General features: G+C 40.8%; 1 long non-coding RNA gene across 2 annotated transcripts in view; it reads left to right on the top strand.

Moving 5' to 3' along the window:
* Positions 1-346: 346 nt before the first annotated feature.
* Positions 347-16909, top strand: part of LOC135452935 (uncharacterized) — a 28749-nt gene continuing 12186 nt past the window's right edge. For both annotated transcript variants that reach the window (XR_010441733.1, XR_010441734.1), the window contains exons 1-2: positions 347-590; positions 12065-12150. This is a non-coding gene — a long non-coding RNA (uncharacterized LOC135452935). The remainder of the gene's footprint in view (positions 591-12064; positions 12151-16909) is intronic.

Below are 16909 nucleotides of genomic sequence, written 5' to 3'. Positions count from 1 at the left end.
AAGGAGCCGCTAAGGGGAGCTGGTTTGAGCCTCCCTCATCGCCCTGCAGGGGCCTGCCCGGCACGGAAGGCGCGAGAGGCCGCTGGGCGCCGTGTGGGGGAGCCTGAGGGAAGCACCGGGAAGCGGGAATGGCCTCGGGGCTCCCAGCAGCTCTATGGGAAAGGCCCGGGGCGGGCAGGGCAGGGAAAAGGCAAAAGGGAAGGGCTGAGCCGTCCCTGCCGTGCCCGGGATCGGCTCTCAGCTGAGGGGCAGCGGGCCCGCCCCTCACACCTGAGGGCAGGGATGGCCGCTGGAGGAGCGGGGGAAGCCCCTGTTGCCCCTCCGTCGGCTGCCATGTCTTCACTCCTCTCTCTGGGGCTGTGCTCCCTTCTTAGGCGCTGCTTTGGGAAAAGCTCCACAGAACGTCCTCACCTGGGGCTCTGGTGAGGGAGCAGAGCTGGCCTGCCCTGGGGGCGGCCTCACTTCGGCCTTCTCCTTACACATTCCTGCCTAGAGGATGGTGAGGAATCCCAGAAGTTGTGAGGGGCAATTCCCGTTTTCCCCACTCGGCTGAGGAAGCACCTTGAGGAGGGGGCAGCCATAGGATGGAGGTGGGTGCCAAGCAGGTGAGGAAGGGATTCCAGCAGTGATGGAGTCCCTGCCAAGGGAGGAGGAGGGACAAAGCCCCACAGGGCTCTAAGGCTCCACAGGAACTTTCTCAGGAGCTTAGGGACTGGGGAAACTACAAATTAAAAAAGATCGTGCATGGTTTATGTAGAGAAAAACTAGAACAAAATGTAAGAGTGCTGATGCTTTAAGACGGATTCACTAAAGTGCTACAATTCCCCAAAAAAGTTAAAGTTGTTTGTGCTTTCCATTTTGTACACTCAGGAAAGAAAAGCACTTAACATATTTCATTTAAAGGATATAACATATAACTAAGAATATTTGAGTTATTTAAATATCAGTTCCAGTGATGTTCATCAGCATAACTTTTTTTCAAAATTGGCTATGACACCTTCAAACTGCATTATCAGACTGTAATTGCCAAAGCTTTTTGTGAATGCTTACAAAACCAAAAATGTTTATACAGTTCTTTAATATCAGCTGCCATGTGTAAACATTCCTGGTTGCAACAGATATAATAATGTGGAGGTTACAAAACTGCAAAGGAGTAGAACTGAGCAAATTGGAAACAATTAGAAAAAAAATTACATGAGACTATTTGGGTCTGTATTCAAACCATAGTAAGGGTGACTGATATGTAATTTTGGATCAAGAATGGGCTAGCTTGGTCTTTTTAATAGTCTTAATGATCTATAAAAGTCTATAATTTCAACCACTTAAATTAACTTGAGTGTGTTATCATTCGACAGCAGAGAAATTATGCTAATAGGATTATTGTTATATTAAAAATGGTGGTAATTTGAGGCTTTAAGAATACAGATGTACAGCTCAAATGTTGTATTCTTGTTAGCCATGCAGTAGGACATGACATAAAGTAGGTATTTTGTCACTGTCAAAAACAAAATGGCTCTAGTGAACAATGGATTGCACATCTTCTCATTATGGGAGGGACCATACTTGTCAGCAAAACAGAGTGACTCAGAAAACATTAGTGGATAAAAGTAATAACAAAAAGCTGTTGCCAGTGGAAGGAAAAAGGGGGAAAATGTGATTCTCAGCTGTGGTGCTCTTTGCTGGAAAGCAAAGCTGTAAAGCTACCTCACATATGAAAAGAAAATTCTGATTTTAATGGGTTGCTTCCACCAGCACAGAAGCACTGCAAGTAAACTATTTGTCATGCCAAAGATTAATTGATTGATTTCCAGCTCAAAAAGTACCCAAAGCAAAACAAAAAACATTGTGTCTGAAAGGATAAGAAGGAAAATGCAGCCAGGTCTGTAGTGATAAAGGTGCTGGAGATCTGCTTCAGAAATCAGCAGTTTGAAATGGCACAGCCACATTTGTTTACTGATACCTGGAAAATTGCTTATTCTTTCAGGGGTCATTTAAAAATGTCTTTTGCTTTGTGGGGAATATTTTAATATCAAGAAATGAACCAGAAAGTAATATTCATTGTGTGCTCATCAGTATTCTAGCAGAACCTTTCATGAATCTGTTTTAATTTATAAAGCAATAGAACAGTTTGAGAAAAGTGTATGCACTAAATATTTTCACAAAATTGCAGCCATGCTAGGGCAGTTCTGCTTTAGTTCTGTTCCAGGCTACTGATATTTAGTGCTTCTCCTTGGCTAAGTGACCTGTTTTAATGAGCTCTCACTGCAGCAGAATTCACATTGTTTTTCAGGAATGAGGAGAAGGGTGGGAGAAGGGTGTGCTGGTGTGGCCACCCCATCCTGGGCTCAGCTGGCCCATCAGGATCCAGCATCCACACTCCTCTCTTGGAGCTCCAGGTTTTCACACTTTGTCACTTTTAGCACTGGATAGTTGTCTTTTAGAGAATAAGGGAAAATATCCTTTAATCCTGGATGAGTTGTCTGTTTTAGATTCATTAACATCTTGATACTCTTGCTTCAATAAAGCCTTTTTCCTCATGGTGAGGTTTTATGTGCACAAATACCACTTTTGCAGTCATGGGATGAACATCCTGCACGCCATGAGTGGATTGTATTGGGCAGTTTGTGCTGGGAATGTCTGACAGCCACTGGGCATGAACAGACTGCAAAAGTTCAGGAGTCAATGAACCCACAATTACTCTTTATTAATTTATCAGAAATAGTTTTACATTATTGGGAGATCCTGTTTGGCCTCCCCTAAGGAGAAAGCTTTTAGACTGTAATCCCAAGTTATGTTAAGATGTGACAGTTTTGGCTCCAGAAAAACTTTTTTTTATAGCAAAATTTCCAGAGGAGAATTTATTTTGTACAATAAAATTTACATCTGGGCATCCTGTTTTGCCATGGGATCTGGGAATAACTCAAACAATTACCCCAGTGATAAACAATTTTCTGTCTGATGGATGAGCTGTCTTTAGGTAATGGGACTGTGGGATTCCATTTTTTCCACACTCTGTGCTGCAGTTCAGCAAAATTTAAAGATGCTGGCTTGTGAAATTTTTGTGCAGAAATTCTATTAAGTGAAGGAATGCTTTGATATTTTACCAGTTTGAAGTAATAGTTTTTTGGATTTATCATAACTTGTGCCAGTTTCATATTCACCAGTTTAATCAATAAAGCCATGCAGCACTTTGATGTAAACAAGATGACCTCACTAGTCAGTTCTGTATTTTCCCTCCTTTGACAAAGGCAAGCCATATTTATATTGATTTTTCTCTTTACCCAAACATATCCTTTCCTACCATTTCATAGCTCCAGGCATTCCTAAACCAGACATTTAGAGCTGTAAAACCAAGGCTTGAGCCTGCAGTTTCTCACCTCACCTGGCTTTTCCCTGCTGCATTTCCCTCTCTTTGATGCAAGGAATGCTCTCAAATAACTTCAACTTTGATCCAAGTTATTTTTCTTAACTTCCTTTGCTCAAGATGGTGGAACAATACAAACAAATGAGGGAAGATATTAGGAGTTTGTCCTTTTATTTAATGTCAAAATACTTTTTCTGCCTTAACATTTAATGGGCATTACAGAAACCTGAGAATCCCCTGATTTCCCACCCCTCCCCCGAGTTTTTCCTTTGCATCACAAATAGGTAAATACAATGGAATAATACTTCATCTTGACTAAAACTTACTTCTTGCTTCAGTCTTCAGTGGCTTTAAGAATATTTGGGAAAATCTAGGTGTAATGAAGCTGCCTGAAAAATGTCAGCTCTTCCTGGAAAAGCCCCAGTTATTGTTATCAGATTTCTTCAGATGGCTTCACTCAGAGTAGCAGTGACTGCTTTGCTGAGTTCCAAGCACCCTGTTCAGACCCCAGCAGTGAGTGGGTGCCTGATGAGAAGGAGTACATGCATGGAATGCAGCACTGGTATTGGAGTCAGAGCAAACATCTGCATGAAACCAGAATTGAAATCTGCTGTGAGTGCAGAAGGACCTTTTGGATGCTGTGAAAAGAAAACCAATTCACTGAGAAGCAAATCTTAAGTGTCACAGGAGCCACTACTGATTGATATAATTTCAAGTCCATTTCAAAGCATGAGAGCTCCAAACCAGCTTGTTCTCAGTTCCTGTTGAATCCTGTGATGCAGCTTCAGTCTTCAGGCTTGGCAGGCTCTGAAAGCAGGGGCACGGAGGGTGGATAGGATGAATTGGAGATATCAACCTTAATTAGGAATTTTCTTGCTTTTGTGAATATTGTTTTTGTTTGAAGAGATCACTGCTGCTCTTACATCTGCAAAGATAACTGTTGATGAGAGATGTAAGTACTGAGGAAAGGGACATTTAGCACAATTTTTAATTGTCTTATTCAAGTTCTTTTTTGAAGGGATTTTGTCAGAACAGCTAGAGAGCTGAACAAAGAATGCATCTGAGCTGAATTGATGTAGTGCACATTGATTACAATTAGAAAACTTTGTGGCTAGCATATATTAGTTGGAACTTCTGCTGAAAATGATTTAATGTGAATCATTTTTCAGTAGCAGTATATTTGAATTCTGTTGAACAATTTTCTTGATGTACAAAGATTGGCATCCTTAATGTTTTAGCCATATGGAGCACATTATCCTGAGAGAACGATGTGCTTTTTGTGTGTTACTATGGAAGGTTTGTGTTGTTTTTTTTTCAAATTGTTTTTGTTTTGCATATTTTTTTGGTGGTTGGATTTTTAAAATTTGTTTTGTTGTTTGTCTGGGTTTCTTGTGGAACTAGACCACCTGATCACTTTGTTGCAAGTACTTTTACATCTGAAGCATTTACTGCTGGAGAACTTGCACAGGGAGTTAATGAAATAACATATTTGATGCCTGGCAGTAAAGCTAAAGTCAGAATTGTCAAAGATAAAGCTTTAACTATCGGGGTGGCTGCCAAAACAGGATTGCTGAGAAGCTGCATGGTCTGGCTTGGTGTCCAAACCACGCTTCTACAAACACCACTGTGGCATCTGAGGGATAATTTGTGTCCAACATAACTGTGCTGACAAAAGCTGCTTGCTCTACACTACCAAAAATAGGGATGTGTTGGAGCTGCTAATTACAGCCCTCCTGGATCTGTGCTGAGTGATCCTCATACAGATCAAGAAGAGACATTACAATGTGAGCAAGGCCCAAGACTTTGAATAGCAGAAATCATGTTCCTAAAGATCTTACCTTGCTAGCTTTGAAGCCTGTTCTTGGGGCTTTTTATACCTCACCCACATATAACTAAATATTCCTGCTATTTTATGTGTTGTAATACTGTTAAAACAATGAAAATGGCAGAAGAAAATGGTAGATGGGCCCAGCTTGCCTCTGTTTTGGCTTGATGTTTATCACTCTCAGTGACACAGGCTCTGTGGAACTCTTGTGCTGCCCTGTAAAGCCACCCAGGTGAGGTGAGGGTTCCCACCCCATCCTCTGTTCCAGCTGCTTATACTGCCAGTGGTGGAGCAGGTAATGTCCTGGTTCTTGCACACTGTGATCCCTGAGCTCTTGAGATTCCACTTTGAGGGGGAGACATTTATAATTTATTGTTGTTTATTACCCACAACCTCTCACCTCCATGGCAGTGATAGAGTAACACCAATAAAGAGCCCTGTCTTACTGAGTTATCATATTGCACCATTGACATTATCATCTCTGAAGTGTTACATTTTACAGAAAATTACACTGTTTCTTAAAAAGAAGGAAAAAACTTCAGCAACTCAAAACACAAATTTATTTTGTGGTATTAAGAGTGATGTTAGATGTTCTAATGTGGCTAGAAATGCACTTGGAAAAAAAATGCCCCCAAGGGCATTGAACCCTACAACTCAGAATGTCTGAAAACATGGAACAGAAGTTGGTGAGACTAGAAGAGAAAATAAGAGAGGGGAAGAAAACCTTTCAAGCTATCTAATGATAGAATATTTGGAATAAAGACAATAATGGAAAAAAGTTCCTTTTATCAGTAGCTGTGTTCTAAAACTCTAATTGCACTGCTTAGCTGGGGAGTGAAGGAAATGAACTGAATTCATTGTCTTAATGATGCACTTAGCAGATGGGCAAAATGAATACATAATAAATTGTGCTTCATTTCTTACACAGACAGCAGTTTCATGAAATATAACAATGTTCTGCATTTTCTCCATCTGTTTCTACAAAAATGAATTTATTTCTTCTGTTTTCTTTGCTCCCCCTTCAAAGCATTATTTGATTTGAATATCATCTAAACTTGAAGGAAATGATCCTTGCCATAAGAGGTCTCAATCACAGCCTTGTCATTAAAAGAAAGATGTCACTGTGGAATTGTACCCAGGACTGTGTACAGATGTAGTTGCAGAGTTTGGGATTTTTGAAAATATGCCTGGGAGAACTGGGAAACATTGTAAAATTTGGCTGGTGTTTAGCCATGTAGATAATTCATTTAATGCAAAACCTTTTACAATACCCCTTAACCATTATGTAACAGCTCTATACTCTGTTCTAGCAGATTTAGAAATTTTTTTGCATCAGTATCATACCAGTTATAAAAAAAAATTTACTCCTGGTAGTTCTGTGAATCTGAATGTATCTTAACATTTTATGGCTATGACTGTGTTCCATAACTACTGTACTGGTCTTCCCTCCCCACCCACTTTTTATTGTCTTTAATATAACAAGATTTAAGATGAAATCTAGAAGCAGATGTTTGCTTCTGATGCTCTGCAGTAAATGCAGGTTTATTTCAGCTATGGCCCCATCTGTGAAGTGTTAAGCACCCGAGAGCTCAGAGTTTCTCTGAGGGGCTTTTCCCTGCATATTGGAGACTGTTAAGTTGTCAGCATTGGGAAAGATCTCTGAACAATACTGGAGTTTTGAAAAAACACCATAAAGGCCAGCTTCACAAATAACTTCTTCAGTATCTAAGTGATATTATATTGAGTGTTGTCATAAGAAAAGGGTTTTTTTTAATTATATGTACAGTTTCTGGTGTTTAAAAAAAAAAAGGCCTTTAGTCAATAGAACTTGCTGCTTTTCACAGGGTGGTTTTGTAGTTACTGGCCTTGAATTCTTGCTGTACTTGGTAAATCTAGGTCTAATGGGTTTTTCCTTTTTATTTTAAATTTATTGTGAATGAGAGTAATGCAATCCAGTAGTCAAAAGGCACATTACACAAGATACTGACTAAGAACCATATTGTACTGTCTAAAAGTGACTCTGAATGAGTTTTGTGCTTAACTACATCCGACTTTCAATAAAAAATCCTAAACACCATATATTTAGCCTTACAATTTAAGAGGCTCACAAAAAAGACACAAAGGAACAAAGACATTGTATTCAATTGAGTGCACCTCTTTGTTGCTGTGCTTGTGAAAAATGTCTTACCATAATTTTGGTTCTTTGTCCTTTTTATTTGTGTTAATTCATCTTTAAAATGAATGTTTCTGTCCCTGTGAGTGATTTATAATAACTGTATGCATTAGACTATATGCAAAGTATTTAAGTTCTTGTCTGTTACAATGCTTTACAGCCTTCAACAATGTGACTTTTCAAGGGACCTTGTGTAACATTTGTGTTCTAGAAGGGGCACTGCTATGGCCTGTTCTTGTGCCCTGAGGGGCTCCATTCAGGTGAACAGTACCCCTAGGTGGAAGGAAATACCATTATCTCTATTTTGTTGAGACCAAAGCAGATAATAATTTACCCAAGGTTGTTCAGGGATGCTTTCACAAGGTTTAGAATTGTGCTCTTTCTACCAGGTTACTTTGATAATTATTTAATCACACTGGAGTGAGGTTGCTCAAATTGCATTAAGGGTTTTGCTCCTGAATTTGGGATTCTGTGGCACCTGTCAGCTGGGAGAAAACCCCATATTTCCATAAATCTGTCTGTAAAGTGGGGCCTAATAATGTACTAGGACATAGCAGCAATTTCTGTAGGACTTGACAAGTGCTAATCAAGGTTCTGAACTGGTTTTCCTCAGGTTACCTAAAGCAGCATAAAAAAGCTTCCATTTTCTCCAGGCTTGGCATGGGCTGGGTGGCACCTGGATGTACAGATGGACAAGGGTCTCACATGGGTTATGGGCTGTGTGGCACATGGATGGATGGATGGATGGATGGATGGACGGACAGATGGACAATGGTCTCACATGGGTTATGGGCTGTGTGACACCTGGATGTACAGATGGACAAGGGTCTCACATGGGTTATGGGCTGTGTCACACCTGGATGGATGGATGGACAAAGGTCTCACATGGGTTATGGGCTGTGTGATGGATGGATGGATGGATGGATGGATGGATGGATGGATGGATGGATGGACGGACAAGGGTCTCACATGGGTTATGGGCTGTGTGGCACATGGATGGATGGATGGATGGATGGATGGATGGATGGATGGATGGATGGACAGACAAGGGTCTCACATGGGTTATGGGCTGTGTCACACCTGGATGTACAGATGGACAAGGGTCTCACATGGGTTATGGGCTGTGTGACACCTGGATGGATGGATGGATGGATGGATGGACAAGGTTCTCACATGGGTTATGGGCTGTGTGACACCTGGATGGATGGATGGACAAGGTCTCACATGGGTTATGGGCTGTGTCACACCTGATGGATGGATGGATGGATGGATGGACAAGGTTCTCACATGGGTTATGGGCTGTGTGACACCTGGATGGATGGATGGATGGATGGACGGATGGACAAGGGTCTCACATGGGTTATGGGCTGTGTGACACCTGGATGGATGGATGGATGGATGGATGGATGGATGGATGGATGGATGGATGGATGGATGGACAAGGGTCTCACATGGGTTATGGGCTGTGTCACACCTGGATGTACAGATGGACAATGGTCTCACATGGGTTATGGGCTGTGTCACACCTGGATGGATGGATGGACAGACAAGGGTCTCACATGGGTTATGGGCTGTGTCACACCTGGATGTACCGATGGACAAGGGTCTCACATGGATTCACTGTTGAACATCACTGAATAGCACAGGACAGATATGCAGCAAACTGATTTGGTAGGAACGCATCAAAAACTGTATGAGGAAGGAAATCAATGATCATGGGAGCTGCAGGATGCTCAGTAGTAACAGATTTAGTGTTTGTGAAGGAATCAAGTTTAAAAATGGAAAAACTATTGTTTAGAGAGGTGGATTTTGTGTTACAAAATGAGGAGAGAGCCTCATTGCAGGGTGCAGGGACTCCAAAGGGCCAAGATGTGCCTGTCAGTGCTTGCAGGATGCTTTGCCTTTGCTTTGTCCCTCCTGGAGCAGTGCAGGGTGCCCCGAGGGCCCTGGGGCTCCGCTTCCACGTTCCCGCTGTCCCCTGCCTGCGCACGCAGCTGGTTCCCTCCGCCTCAGGCTCCCTCTGCTGTGCACTGCTGCCTCCAAAGGAAACATTTCACTGCCAGAGTCTTGCAACATCTGTAGCTTCCCACCTCAGTGAAACAATGTTTGTGCTGCAAGTTTGATTAGTAAGGATTTACTTATTGCAATCGAGTTTTAAAAACCTCACTCTTTCGGAAAGAAAAAAAGCCATAAAAGACCACTTGACAAAAGCTTTCCTTTTAAAGATATAGAAGACTGAAGAATTTAAACTAGAAAAGAAATGGAGCTGTAGTAAGAATATATTTATAATACAAAACCAAAATTATTATTTTTCCAGAATTAAATGAAAATTTGTTTGTTGTCTTTCTCCAGTTTTTCTGTTCACTTGAGTGAATTTGTGCTGGGGTCAGAGGCTTGGCTGGTGCTTTATTAAGCACATTACATGGCCCTGCAAATGGAATTCAAGAACTGTAAAAAAATTCTTATAGTAAGTCTATTAAAGTTTTTAGTAATGTGGCCATAAGGAACCAAGATCTAAAATCAAACCTTACATTTGGATTAATTGTGTGGTAAATCAAAGGAGAAAGTGAAAAATGACCTTCACTGAGCATGTTTTGCTTCCCCTTTGGGAAAGAGAAGAATCAAATGATGATTTATTTTTCTTCTCCCTCTAAGTGGAGAGAAGAACTTTCATGCAGAGATGAGCTTTTTTGTAGCGTCTGAGAAGTAATTTTGTTTTCTTGTAGAAGAACACTTTAGATTGGGATGGTTTCTATTAGACAAGAGGCTTTCTTTTGAGATGGAGCAGTTTTGGGTAGAGGATGTGGATCACCTAACTCCAGGGGAAGCAGTTTGGTTGCTTTCCCTGAGTACTCAGAAATGGTCCTTGTGTCACCACAGCTCATGTCCAGAAGGAAGAGGGGAAGGAACAAGGAAAGGGGAGGAACAGAACTATGATATTTATATTTTTGTGATTGATCTGGGAAACAAAACTGGCTGTCCATGTGATGATCACACACCTTAATTGCTTATCCAGTGACTCCATATTCAGCTTGGACTGATCAATATATTGATAACCTGAAAAATAAGTAAGTTTACTTGACTTTATTCAGTTATAACTCTCAAAATTCATATTTGGTGCAGCCATATTAATAAGAACTATAGAGGTAACTTATAAAGCAAGGAAATGGTGCTTCAAAGGTAACAATAATGATTATACCACAGGCTGTGGTCCAAGTCAGAAAGAATCACATAACAGGGAAAATATTCCATAAAAAGCAAGGCTAATTATGGTCCTGCTTCTCACTGTTTCCTATGGCATTACTCAGCTTGCAGAATTCTTACTGCAGGATTTGTGATCCAAACAAGAGCCTGCCTGTGGGACTACAGAGGTTCTTAGGAGTTCAAGAGAAAGGGGAGCATCAGTGGGGAGGATTTGGCACTGGAAGTGAATTTCCTTTGGTTTTATTTGGTTTCCAGTGTCTCAGACATAGCTGTGCTCTCGGTTTGCAGCTGAGCATTGCTTGTCCCGTGCTCCTGGAGGAGCAGCTGGGAGCTGGGCTGGCTGCTCTGGGCAGTGTGCTCAGAAAGGCCCCTCCACTGAGCTGCTCTCAAACATCAGTTCTGAAGTCTCACAGGCCTGGGACTGGGACACAGGCACTGCTGCCTGTGCATACACAAGTGAAGACAAAGCTTTGAAATGGTAATTGGTGTCTTACAAAGTCCCTGTCCACTGCTTTATCTGCAAGACAGAACTTGGTTATTCCAAATGAGAAATTTGTGATGCCAAATAATAAAAGCTTGCAGAAAGAAAAAGTCAAATATCCTAAAGACATTATTTCCTTTGGAGAAAATATACACTTCCACTGTACTATCTCTTAAAAAATATGCAGAAGTAAAGAAGAAATTTGAAAGTAGAAATTTAAAAAGCCAATTAAATTTTTCTAATCTGCTCTACTAGTGAATAATTGCTCAGTGTTGCCATGCATTGTCTATTGATCTGATGTTTATTAAGAAATTGTGCTTGCAGCATTGCTCTCTCTATAAGTTGGCATGAATCAGGTCATTAGGAATATTTTGATTCATTCCAGCTGCATCAAATTTTTTGTTCTCAGAAGTACTGGGCATCTTATTGAAAAAATTTGAATAAAGATGAACTCCTAAGTACTTACTAGTTCCAAAGAAGCTAATGAAAATGAAATTAGCTTATCATCAGAAAACAAGGCTTCCTTTTATTAGAAAGGAAATATTGCATATATGTGTGTTGAGTGCATGAGAAATGTTATACAATGGTTTTTCTCTGGTTTTTTCAGAGCTAACCAGTGGAATACTTTTCCATACTGTGCAGAAAGAAACATGATCAATTCTCCCAGAACACTATTATTGAGTTTGTTGAGAAAGTGTTTATGTCTCCTTATGGGTTCTACTTGAATGTGCTTGTACATACCTGAGCAATTTTAAGAAGTTATCAATCTGTACTTTATAAATGAGACATCTTCTTTGATTTTACAGTGTTTCCTCAGTCAAAAAGGCAATATTATAATGTGCACAGAATGAACCTTATCATGCATAGAATATCTCTCACTGAACAACTCCCAAAGACATAGCTTGTTCTACATTTTTCATGTAGAAAATGAACATTTTCATTTTGGTGCATATGACTATCAGAAATTATGATGTTGTACACTAAGTACTTATTTTTTTAACTTTTTTTTTCTCCCAGCCTGCATAGTATTATTTCAATGAAAAATTCAAGATGCCATGGCACAAGACAAATGCCACTTATGCAGCTGAAGTCAGATGTAAGAGGTAAGTGAAACAAATTCCTTTGAGCTGCATTGCAACTCCCCTTGTCTTTCCAAAAGAGCAAAGTGTACTGTAAGAGTCAGGTTTTGTTGCTTCAGTCTCTCTTGATAATGATTCTAATTAGTGTTGTGATAATTAGATACAGATGGTTTGCAGGTGGGGAATGCCAGGCTTCATCTTTTCTAAATTGCTCAATGTGTCACCTGTTTGACAAAATAAAGAAGCTGTGGGGCCTGTTGATGTAACTGAAAGATTCCACATAAATTCCACTGGTTTTTGATCTTAGCAATTACTTTAGAGAGCAACTAGTGTAGTAGTTGATATATTCAGAACTGTGTGCAAACATCTTCAGGAGAGATGACAAGTCATTTGATGTGATCTTCCTCTGATTGTACCATTTCTCTTCTGCCCCCAGTCCTGGGGAAAATCCTTCCTCGTGCTCATCCTCCTCCTTCACAAATTGATAAATCACTTGGTGCACAAGACATGAGGGATAAATGAAAATCCTCTTCAGCAGAGCCCCTCATTGAAATAGCTGGGCATTCTCTGTAGCTTTTAGATCCTGAAATCAGTGACTTCATCTATGTATTGGTGGTGACAGAGTTCCAATGAGATTTGCACTGTCTCTGGAGGCTGGGGGAGGAAGAAGACTGAAAGCTATTGCATCTGAGTCCTCACTTCATTTCCCAAGACAAAACAATTTCCATTTTAGTTGTGTTTCATGCAAAGGAAATGTCTTTAGATATGTTGCTTATCAGATGTGAATTTATAAACAAAATAAAGTGGGAGAGGGGAATTGCTATCTGGAGCTGGCTGCATTTCTTGTAAGGTGATCTAGAAAATCTAAACCCAGCCCTTGTTTACCTCCAGGCTTCTATTCAGGGCACTGCTCAGTTTTACAAGAAAAGGTTTCCTGTTGTAAAATGGCATTTAAAAAGTTAGCTTCACTTTCTAAAAAGTAACCTGATTAAGCTTTGCAATGTTGATTTATATTGTTTGTTTTGTAATCTTTTTTGTATCCAAAATTGCCACTGTCTGGAAGCCCACACTTTGCAGAATTCATTGGTGTATGATTCAGCATGGCCTTTAAACCTGAGCATTGCATTGTTCCTTGTTAGTGTGGGCTGTCAGAATCCAGCTCTTTGGCAGTGAAATGACTCCTTGGTACCAGCAAAGAACACTTAAAAGGAGGAAAAAAATTCTTTAAATGACTGCATGAGATGATTTTTAAGTAATGAGATACTTTGCAGTATCCTACAAAGACAGACACGGAATGTTGAAAGTCTGTCTCCTGGATTTTTCCCTTAGGAACTGAGCCATCCACAACCATCCCTACTGGTATCTGAATGCTAAAAATGTTACTCAAGAAATGGATTTCAGTCCCCTACTGCAGCTGGATACATCTAACTCTGTATTGGCACACTGAGATTTGTTGAGTCATATTTATCTCTGCTAAGCTCTTTGACTTTCCATAGTCCAAGTTTGTTTGAACTGAAATTGCCTTGCTTGTGATGCTTTGAACTTTTTATATTGCAAAGCCCTTTTTACTTGTTTGTTGTTTTATATAGGAGATAATTCTGCTTTGATGACCCACTTGATATGGCAAAATATTCTTGTCACAGGGTAGTCAGAGCCAAGGAGGGTCTTGACCCAAGATGGCATTTCTGCCACAAGGCAGTGTTTAAACACATGGACTTCTCATTAGATATTCATGTCACATCCACCAGGACTGTCACCTTTGGATCAAGAGTGAAATTCAGTTCTGGCTGCAGATAATTGCTTACATACCAGGCAGAACTGAGAGATCAAAGATCAGAAGTCAAAACTTGTCAGATACCTTTCCTTCTGTATTATTCCTTTTTCCCTCTTTGCTGTTGCAAATACCAAGAAATTACGCAAATTGAGCTGCATTACACAACTTTATGGAAATCAAGCATATTAAACATTTCAGAAGTTTAGATAATGCCAGGTATTAACACAATCTAAGTAATAGAATTATTAAGAAACATTTCTATTGTTCCTTGCTTTACCAAGAACTTTCATTCCCTGCTATGAGACTGTCTCCTGTTTTTCATGCACTCATAATATAAATTCTCCCTGCCAGGACTCTCTTACCTGGATGTCTGTGAGGGGCCATTGCTGTGACATAGCTCTGCCCAGGCCAGACAGCTTGTGGCTGTGTGTCCTGTGTATCTGTCCATCTGTCTGTCTCACTGGGAGTATTGCAGCCAGAAACTCACTGAGTTCTTGGGGTATTTATTCAGCTCCTTGAGAGGTTTTGCAGCTTGCAGTGAGGGCTCTGATCCTGTAGCTACTTTGCTGCTGGTGCCTAAGCAGCCTGCACAATTTCATTTAACAAAGCTCTCAACTTACCAATGTATGAAGTGCAGACCTTGCTTATTGTTGTGTACTTAATAAAGAGGAGTTATAGCCCAGGCTGAGGTGGATGGAAAGTGTGGGGTTTTATTGCAGATTCAGTAGTCCCTCTTGCAGAGTAAATGTCAACTCATATTGTGGATTTCTCTGCAACAGCTCTGAAGCCACAGCTTTTTCAGTCCTTGAAGCAGACTAAACTGATATAAGTCCCTACTTGGGGATGTGTTTATTATTTGAAATAAAAATATTGTTTGGTTTTTTTTGCATTTTATGAATAGGGTTATATGAAGGGTTTTTAAATGTCTATTTATATTATCACAAATACTTTTCCATTTACTCTCCCTCTACAATACTGAGAATATCTTATTCCTCCAACATAGAGGTTTTTCCAAGGTTAAAGAAAAAAATTTAAAATAACTGTCTTTAAAGCATTCTCCATTATGGTGCAAGGTGGTCCAGGAAGACACCATTATCCTTGGAAAATGTACAAGCTTAAAAATAAGCATTGATTTGGCAGGAGTTATAACCTAATTTATTTTATCCTGTACTAAATTTCATTGTGCAGCTGGCTGATCAGCTGTGGCCTGATGATGCCTGAGAGGCACAGTGCTGTGCTATGGGCCATATTTCCATCTTTTCCTTGACTCTCCTCATTCTCTTTTAGAATTCTCTTTTAGCTCCTGAGGGACAGAGAAATGGCTATTCTTTTGTTTTGGAATGAATGTGATTCTCCTTGGACTCCCACACAGGAACTAGACATTAGAGGATCTAACATGGTGGTGTCAAAAACCCTGTAAACCTCCTAATTAGACACGTCTTAAGTGTGAAACAATCAAACTTGGGGTTCTGCCCACCTCCCAGGAGTCGGCAGAGAGAGAAGCTGCTGTTTCACCACTTCATTATCACCCAGTGCACTGAATAGGAAAACTCTGATGTCACCCAGTTGCCATGGCAACACCATCCTTGCTTATCTCTGTTTCTCTGGCAACAATCCCTTACTTTCTGCTATATTCACACTCTCTTTGTTACCATAAAATTCCTTCATCGTGGTTTATACATTCACTGACACCAGGTCATCCCTTAGACTCAGGCTATGACTTACTCATACAGAGGATTACTGGACCTTTATCATTTCTCATTAATTTTGGTAGGTTTTGAATCTGGAAAGGAAAACCAAGCCGTAGCCTTTAGAGAGGCGTGGTAGATTCAATTTCATTTTATAGTCTGTGGATACATTTCAGGCTGTAGGGGTCTTTGTTTCATTTGGGAGTCACCCTGGTTTGAAGTTAGAGACCTGGGAGTCCTTGGGAGAATTTAATGTCTGTGTTCCAATTGACTGTTCTCCCTCAAAAGTGGATAAAATGCACAATCTGAAATCACAAGGTACTTGAGGAAAGAAGCCAGAAGTGATACTTCAGGGCTGGGATTCTGTGAAGAGTTCCAGTGAGTGTAGAATCAATTACAAGATAAGAATCTTTATCCAGGAGTCTGGATGTGTAACATTTTAAGTTAGAAGAGACCTCCAGAGTTCCCCATCTGTTCTAACCCCTTGCTCAAAGCAGATTGAGTTAGATCAGGCTGCTCAGAAAAAAACTTCAGCTCATTTTGCACACTTCCAAGGATGGCAGTTCCATAAACTCTTGGGGTGATTGTCCTAGTATTTGACACATCTGATTTTTTAAAAAACTATAAAAAAAGGAATTTCCACTCTTCCAACTTTGCACCTCTTTGTTGCACTGTTGTTGTGCACCTTTAAGAAGAGTCTCTGTCTTCTCTGCACCCTCCCACCAGGTCCTTGTGTCCCTGACCATCACAGTGTCCTTCCACTGAACACACTCTGGTGTCTGTCCTGCAAAGGCACAGCTGGACACAGAACCCAGATTCAGACTCACAAGTGCCAAATAAAGAGGGAGAGGAGACCTTCCGTGGCCCTTCCAGCTCCCTCAGCCTGGGCTGCAGGAGGCTTGCTTTCTTCTGCAGGGGTGTGTTTGTCACTTGTGTTCACCTCTGCACCCCCCAGGTCTCTTCTGCAGGGCTGCTTCCTGCTCAGTCCCCAGCTGTGTTGGTCATGGACTGACTGCATTCCACAGGGCCATTCTTCACTGTGAGGCACTGGAACACATTGTCCAGTGAAACTGTGGATGCCCCATCCTTGGAAGTGTTCAAGGCCAGGTGGGATGGTCTTTGAGCAACCTGGATTAGTGGAAGGTGTCCCTGCCCATGGCAGATGGTTGGAACTACAACCAACCACAAAATCAGTTCTTTAATGTCCCTTTCAACCCAAACCTTTCCATGGTTTTATGAAAAAAATTGCGGTTGATTTTGTTGAACCTTAATGTTGTTGTCACCACATTTTTCCATGTTCCCCAGGTTGCCCTCAGAGGCA

Source organism: Zonotrichia leucophrys, chromosome 11 (genome assembly GCF_028769735.1).
Source record: "Zonotrichia leucophrys gambelii isolate GWCS_2022_RI chromosome 11, RI_Zleu_2.0, whole genome shotgun sequence".
In the NCBI taxonomy this organism is placed as follows: Eukaryota; Metazoa; Chordata; class Aves; order Passeriformes; family Passerellidae; genus Zonotrichia; species Zonotrichia leucophrys.
Note: the sequence above shows the minus strand (reverse complement) of the source record. Positions and strands in the feature narration are given on the sequence as shown.